The sequence below is a fragment of the Polypterus senegalus genome, chromosome 14 (assembly GCF_016835505.1).
Source record: "Polypterus senegalus isolate Bchr_013 chromosome 14, ASM1683550v1, whole genome shotgun sequence".
Classification (NCBI taxonomy): Eukaryota; Metazoa; Chordata; class Cladistia; order Polypteriformes; family Polypteridae; genus Polypterus; species Polypterus senegalus.
The window spans coordinates 35669725-35678001 of record NC_053167.1 but is presented as its reverse complement, the minus strand read 5'-3'; positions in this window follow the sequence as shown (position 1 = coordinate 35678001).

Below are 8277 nucleotides of genomic sequence, written 5' to 3'. Positions count from 1 at the left end.
CATGAACTGAATTTGAAGGGAAGGTGGGTCATGCAGCAAGACAACGACCCTAAGCACACAAGTCGTTCTACCAAAGAATGGTTAAAGAAGAATAAAGTTAATGTTTTGGAATGGCCAAGTCAAAGTCCTGACCTTAATCCAAATGAAATGTTGTGGAAGGACCTGAAGCGAGCAGTTAATGTGAGAAAACCCACCAACATCCCAGAGTTGAAGGTGTTCTGTACGGAGGAAAGGGCTAAAATTCCTCCAAGCCGGTGTGCCTTAATGATGAAAAGTTACCGGAAATGTTTAGTTGCAGTTATTGCTGCAAAGGGGGGTCACACCAGATACTGAAAGCAAAGGTTCACATACTTTTGCCACTCACAAATATGTAATATTCGATAATTTTCCCTAATAAATAAATGACCAAGTATAATATTTTTGTCTCATTTGTTTAACTGGTTTCTGTTTATCTACTTTTAGGACTTGAGTGAAAATCTGATGATATTTTAGGTCATATTTATACAGAAATATAGAAAATTCTAAAGGGTTCACAAACTTTCAAGCACAACTGTAGGAGCAAAGATGCAATTTGCTGAAGCTCTTGCGTGTGAGTGATATTCTGTTCTTACATGGAAATCTCAAGTAAACTAGTAAACCTTTTGTTATGGTGTATAAAATCTGTACATTTTGGTTTCCATTATATTTTGTTCAAGACAAGACAACAGATGAACTAAGACAAATTTAAGCAGGTTTTCTTCCATTACACCTTACTTTTGTTCATAGCTTAGTGCTAATTTGGTTTATAGCCTGGGAAAGGATGCTGAGCTGATACCTCAGGCTATTGATTACTTTATGGATGGACATCTGGAACAACAATTTGGTTTACAGCCTGGGACAGCAAGAATTACTGATACCTCAGAGTACATCAAAGGTTTTGTTGTATGGGAAAACGGACAGTGAATTAATTCATCAATCATTTTGACAGCCAGCCAATCAGGTGCATATGTTGTGAAACCAAGGCATGACATTTCATAATAAATATGCCTTGGTTTGAAAGCAAGATAGAGAGAAACAAAGGGAGAAGAAGAGAGAAGCAAAGAAGCAGAGGAACGGACGAAGATGGCCCTGGTCGTCAGAAAGGCATCATGAACATCGATTGCTAAATCAAACGCCTCCCTGGGACATTCATTCTTGTCATCTGTAACTTTTTCGTAAGCTTTTTCTAAAGACTATATATATTTATTTTCCTATCAGTACCTATTTTTTAGTATTCTTTGTTCTTGTGGTATTATTATTATTCTTGTAATAAATACCATGCAGCTTTTAACTTTCAATGCTTTGTCTTAATGTCTAGAGTGACTGAAGTAATAAGTTAGATTTCTTTGAGCACCTGGTGACAGCCGGATTTTTGCCATTATTTCTGTGCTGCGAGGTTTATAAGGTTGAGAGTGAGAGCACTATACTCAATAGAAGGAACAAATACGAGAAAGAAGGTATTCTTGGCTGATGAATGGTCTATAGTCAAGAGTGCTGAGTCTTTGTATGTTTAAATGTATTCTTGTAGACCAAAAGTAATATTTAGGTCTGAAATATCACTAAAACATCGTATTGTTGTTCGTCCCGAAAATAAGTAAGTCTCTTGAAGTGCTGAATGACAGGCTGTTATTCCTATAGCACTTGTGTGGTTTAAAGTGCTAAGGGTTAATCAGCGTGTGTGTGTCATTCATGGGGCACTGTTGTGGTTAGGGTCTGTGTGTGTGTTTATCTATGTGTGTGTGTGTGTGTTCATCTTAAAGTGCAACAGTAGACCAACCCGATAACGAACTTGACGAGAACACTTACCCTTGAGGAAACAGGTAAAAGGGCAAGTGGAGGGAAATACCACAATAATACACCTTGGTAATAAGTAACAACATAAGAAGTAAACTTTGTTCCCATGTCTAGACTATAGCAGACGAGTATTTAATTTTATAATATCCCATTTTTACGGATTAAAAGTTTTCTTAACCTTTATTATTTACAGCTATTTTTTGGGCCAATGTATGAATAATTGAAACAATGTTGATTGTATTTGTTATAAATAAATAAATAAATAACTTTGTGTAGTCTTGGGGACATTCATTCAAAATTAAAAATGTGTGCAATTGTAAAGGGGATACAGTTTGTATCAAATGGGGCAATGTTCAAGACAGGATTTGTTATAGTTGAATCCTAGACACAAGTTTCAAGTTTTACTTTTTGTTTTAATTTCATGGGAAATCTGAATGTAACTTGAGGCATTTTAATTTCCACAACTTTGGTAAAAATATTTTTTTTTAGCACGACATGATTATGTTAGAGAAGAATATATTTCACCTCCTCTATTGGCACATGTTTATACTTTATTTTCCCATTATATGCAATTATAACAAGATGAAAGTCTATGTTCTGAATATCCCTTGAAATTGCTCAATTTACTCTACTAAGTACAAACATTTTATATACCAGCATCAATGTGTATAATTTCTTATTGATATATAAATCAAACAGATTTACTTGTTGAGCCTAATATATATATAGTGAACTTTGCCCGGACACAGACAGGCGGACATGTTGTTTAAAACCACCACACGTTTATTTACCACAATTATTTACAATAATTTGGTCACAAAGACCCCAGTTCATTGGTCACACAGACCCAGTCACGTGCACAAACCCCAAATCCAAACACAAAGTCCTGGCCACAATGCCTTTCTTCTCGGGCCGCCTCCACTCTCTCCTGCCTCGTCCTTCTTCCACCCGACTCTAGCCTCGAATGAATGGAGACGGCCCCTTTTATAGAGGACCCAGATGAGCCCCAGGTGTTCCCGGCAATCTTCTTCTGGCCACGCCCCAGTGTGGCGGAAGTGCCGGCTGTCCTCCCGGCTGCTCTCCGGGCATCCTCCAAAGTCTTCCCCCCAGCACTTCCTGGTGTGGCGGGAGTGCTGGGGAAACAAGTCCCCAAGGCACTGGGGTGCCTCCTGGCGGTGACCACGGGCCCCTACAGGTAAAGGCTTCCATGCCCTTGACCCGTGGCCCCCAAAGCAACCCGGAAGGCAAACCCCACGTGATCCAGGCAGGGCTCTGACCCTCTTCCGGTCCCTCCTGGCGTCCCGGCCGGGTCATGGCCCCTGGCATCCCTGACAGTGCCCCACAGCCAGCGAAGACCACTCGTGGGTAAGAGCGACCCGTCCCGCGAGGGCAGCAGAGCCCCGAAATGGGTCCCACTCGAGGATAGCCGGGGTCCGGCCCCGCACTCCTAGCAGGGACAGGGGCGGAGACACAATCTGAGCACCAACTTATGGTGCATCCCTGCGCCTCGCACAGGTTGTGCTCCCCTCTTTTATCGGCACCCTGGGGCCTCCTCGGTCGGCACCCCCTCCGTGACCTCCACGCCCCTTTGTTCCGAGCCACTGGTTCCCCCGTAGGCTCCTCCAGCTGTGAGCGCACCTGCGCACCGGCAGAGAGATCATTCCGCAGACGGCCCGACATCAGAGGGCTGTTCCGCCACGAAGGGGCTCCTTCAGCTCGCCCGGGGTCCGTCCCTACAAAAGAGAACACGGGGCAGAACCGCTGCCAAAGCACCCAGCTCGTGCCACGCACGGGCAGCGTTCCCCCCTCCAGTCACCCCGGCACTTGCCTGATCGGCACCCTCTCCGCGGCTTCCGTGTCCCTCTCGATGATGGAGCCGTCGGCACCGCCTGCTCTCTCTTTGCCTGCTTCAGGGATTTCTTCTGCTCCCTCAGAGGGCAGTCAGCCGTACACGTGCACCCAGCAACGCGTCTCACCATATTGGAGGAGGCGGCACCCAGCCGCTTAATCCTCCCTTCGCTTTCGGACGCCTTGACGGTATGCGACTCCGTATTAACCAACACGAGCCCCTGTCCCGTCTGCGTCCCCATCATATCGGAGGAATCGGCACCCAGCCCTTTATTCCTCCGTTCACTCTGGGACGCCATGACGGTTTGAGACTCCTTATGGAAAAGAAGACGCCTCTGTCCCATCTGCGTCCCTATAGTGCGGCGCAAGACCGCAGCCGACTCGGGGCGGAGGGCGCTAGGACCCGGGGCACTTAGCAGCCCGTGTCCATTCAGCGTCCTCTCGGACTCCCCCCTCGCCGCGCATACAGCCCGGCACCGCACCTCCGGTCGGAGGGCTGCTTACTCGGAACTGATCGTTATCATCACAGCCTTTTTCAACAGACCCTCCCGTATGCTGTACGGAGTCGGCTGTACTCACCGTCTCCGCCGCACCTCTCCGGCTGGAGATTCCAGCGTCGCGCCGTCCCGTTGTCGATCGAACGTTTTCAGCGCCGCGAGCGCCTTCCTCTCCAGTTCCAGCACCTCAGCCCGGAGAGCACGTAGCATCTGTAATACACGCTGCTCCACGGGCTGAAGGGACGCCTCCAGCTCCGCCAGAGCAGCCGGCAAAGACAGGAAGTTAACCGACGCGGAGCCTACCTGTCTGTCAGCCTCCAACGCCGGCCACTTCCTGTGGGCCTTCTCCTCCGGCCCAATCGGGTCTCCCCCCTGCCCGTGATGGACATTCCTTGGTCCCGCCTCTCTGCAGTCATCGGCGGGCACACAAGACACACCGTCCAATCGCGTGCCTGTCAGGGGAGGGACTTCTGGTCCCGGCCATCTTGGCTCCCCTTCTGCGGTGTCGACGTGCCTGCCGGCAGCCTTGCTGTTGCCAGCACCTCTCAAGCTGCAGCGTCTCCTCCTCCGCAGTCCTTGCGGCTGCCGCTGTGCTGCCGGAGCCCCGCAGACCAGCATGCGCCTGCCACTGACGTGGATCTGGGAAGTCCCTGTCTGCAATAAAGAAAACACGCCCGGCCCCCATGGGCCGGCTGCCGCTAGGCAGGGAACTCACCTCCCCGGACTCGTCAAACCGAGGACACCTCCTCGGCGTGGCCTTTCTTGACGCCATGCCGTCCCGGGCGCCTCCAGCAACGGCGCGCTTGTTGGAGACCGCTGCACTCGTTGTAGGCACGCCGTCCTCCCGCATCAGGGAATAACGGCCCTCCTGCGGACCCCTGGCGGTCCGTGGGGTTCTTTTACCCCGCGGGGCTGTGTGCACGCAGCCCCCGCGGTACGTGGGTGGGGTCCCCTCCTGCGCCAGGCTGTCCACAACAAATTTGTGATATACAGGTCCCCGCCTTGAAACAGGCGGAGCATCCTGCCGACTACGCCAGATGTGAACTTTGCCCGGACACAGACAGGCGGACATGTTGTTAAAATACCACCACACGTTTATTAAACACAATAATTTACAATATTGGTCACTCAGACCCAATTCAATGGTCACTCAGACCCAGTTCAAAAGTCCATAAAGTGCACAAACCCCAAAATGACACTCAGTCCTGGCCACAATGCCTTCTTCTCGGGCTGCCTCCACTCTCTTCTGCCTCGTCCTTCTTCCACCCGACTCTAGCCTCGAATGAATGGAGACGGCCCCTTTTATAGAGGACCCGGATGAGCCCCAGGTGTTCCCGGCAATCTTCTTCTGGCCACGCCCCAGTGTGGCGGAAGTGCCGGCTGTCCTCCCGGCTGCTCTCCGGGCATCCTCCAAAGTCTTCCCCCCAGCACTTCCTGGTGTGGCGGGAGTGCTGGGGAAACAAGTCCCCAAGGCACTGGGGTGCCTCCTGGCGGTGACCACGGGCCCCTACAGGTAAAGGCTTCCATGCCCTTGACCCGTGGCCCCCAAAGCAACCCGGAAGGCAAACCCCGCGTGATCCAGGCAGGGCTCTGACCCTCTTCCGGTCCCTCCTGGCGTCCCGGCCGGGTCATGGCCCCTGGCATCCCTGACAATATATATATGTCATCTTTGCAAACAGAAGCGAAGTGGCTGAGAGCTTTGTGTTTTGTGATGTGAGAGTTAATTAAAAGATACAATATTGCTCCTAAAAACTCAGTGTTTTGGTTCCCACTGATTACCTAATATTTAAGGAATTTTTAAAGCTTTTTTTCCCTTTAGAAGTTTTTTTTGCTTTCACTCGCACAGGAGCAAAACCGGTGTTTGGGGGAGTGTTTAGAAAAGTTGTTTGTTACTTGTACGTATTCTTTTTATTTTTATTCAAACTAGCATCGGCAAGGCAGGGCAGTAAGCTATGGCAAGCCACTTTATACAGTAAATAATCAGTATCGTACCAATGAAAAGTTATAAGTAACAAAACCAATGATTCCTTAGTGAGAAAAAAAAGGCAGTGGATGACTTCAAAGTGGTAAAGAGAAGGCCACTGCTGTACGTAGGCAGAATTTTAACGTTAATGCGTCAATCAGGCACAAGCAGCTGTAGGAGCAGACAAGACAATAATAAATTAACTAGTTGCGGATATTCAGTAAGTAAATTTTTCTGTATTGAACAGTTCTTAGTGGTCAGGAAAGTAGAGCAGTTAAGAGGGCATTAATATGAAGGAATACAGATGGTGCAAGTGGAGAACACAAAGAAACGTTAACCCCATAAAAGGACAAATGGCAGGCTGTGAATATTACAGGAGCATAAGAGGTCAGACAGTGTAAAATATCTATCAGTTCATTAAATAAATTTTGGCACAGTATATTGAGAGATGATATTACACATAATATCACTGAAGTATAATACTTTAGTGAAGCATAATAAACACAATCTGTGTTGATCTTCACTCTGTGCACCTCTTCTAGTGATAAGGATATAAGATGTTCATTTTTTTTTTTTCTAGTTTTTCTATTTAATTTATTCTTATTCCCACTGGGCTGGTGGTACCTTATCTTTTGCTGTCAGGTATTCCAAAAGGGGAGGCACAATGTAAGTTATATGCATACTTACTAGAACCACACTTCAGGTCATGACCATGCCATTAACCAAATCCTAGAGCCTGAGCTGTCCTTAGACCAAATGTGTGCAGGGTGAATGTGAGGTAAAATGGTTAGGATACAATGGCCCAGACCCTATTGTGTTCCTGTAATTCAGAGAAATTGTGCATCCTATACACATACTGAGAGATCATTGTGCTACAAACAATAATCTAGAGAGATTTGCATAAACTGCTGCAGCTAAAAAATTGCCACCTGGACAGAGAATAAAGATCGCCTTAAAAGAGCTGCAGCTACAATAGTCCAGGTTGCATACTTCTGCCTGTAGTATTTTATTTAGATTATGTTGAATAAAACAACAGTTTGCCTTCACTGCTATTTTGCCAGTGTTTTTTTGTGTAAATGTGTCTTTCAGTTAGTTATTTTGTGTTTGTTCTTGTTTAACAGTAATGATGCATTTGTCACGCAGTACTTGTATTTTAAGCAATGCCTCTTGTTTCACATGCCATCTAACTTTGAGTTCAATGCTTTTAGTACTTTTTTAAATGTGTAAATATATATATATAAAAAAAACATAAATAGTATTAAATGCAAATCATAGTGGATGTATGGATTACTATTTTTTTTCACCACTTGATACAAGATGGATTAATGAATAATGTAGCTGATAAATCAATATAGCAAAATCACCTTACTTTTCATTTCACAGTGTTGTGAAGGATAATAACGTGCTGTTGATCCACTCCTCAACTAAAAATAAACACCAAGAAAGTCAAACTTATACAAAAAAATGGTGCATTTATTATAAATACTGCAAATAACACAAAAGATTAACTGAAGTACAAAGTGAACAAACAGTAAAAACTAATTTGTACTTGGTTCTTCCTAAACAGGTCACTAAGTCTTGCTAGAATAAAGTGTAAATGCCACATGGGTTGGACGGGCATCCCAGTCAGAGTCGATGGACAAACAGCCCAGTGGGATTGAAAGATGCTGCAAGGGACAGGTTATTCCCCCAGGACACGAGATGGCAGCATTCCTCTGTATCTGCGCCCATTTGGGAACTAGCAGGGAATGCTGGGAGATGTAACCTGGCAACACAGCCCTGCTGGGGACCCTGGGTGCCGCAAGGGGGTGCTGCAGGGAGATGTGTTCCCTAATAAGTGGGACTTCCATATGACCTGGAAGTAATTGCATCAGGCAGTGGCCCTGGCACCTGAAGTACTCCCGGGTCCTCAATAAAAGGGACCGCACTCCCTCATCCAGGTGAATCGAAGCTGGGAGAGCGCGTGGAGCAACACTCGACTGGAGGAGGGCTGTGCGGCGATGAAAGGAGAGGTGAATTATGGAGTGAGAGAGAAACCTGTGCTTGTGTTTTTGCAACTTTGTGGAGGTGTGTTTAATAAACTATCCTTTATTTGAACACAAGACTCTTGGTGTGATCATGTTTGGGGCTCAATGATGAACCAAATTTCCACTACAA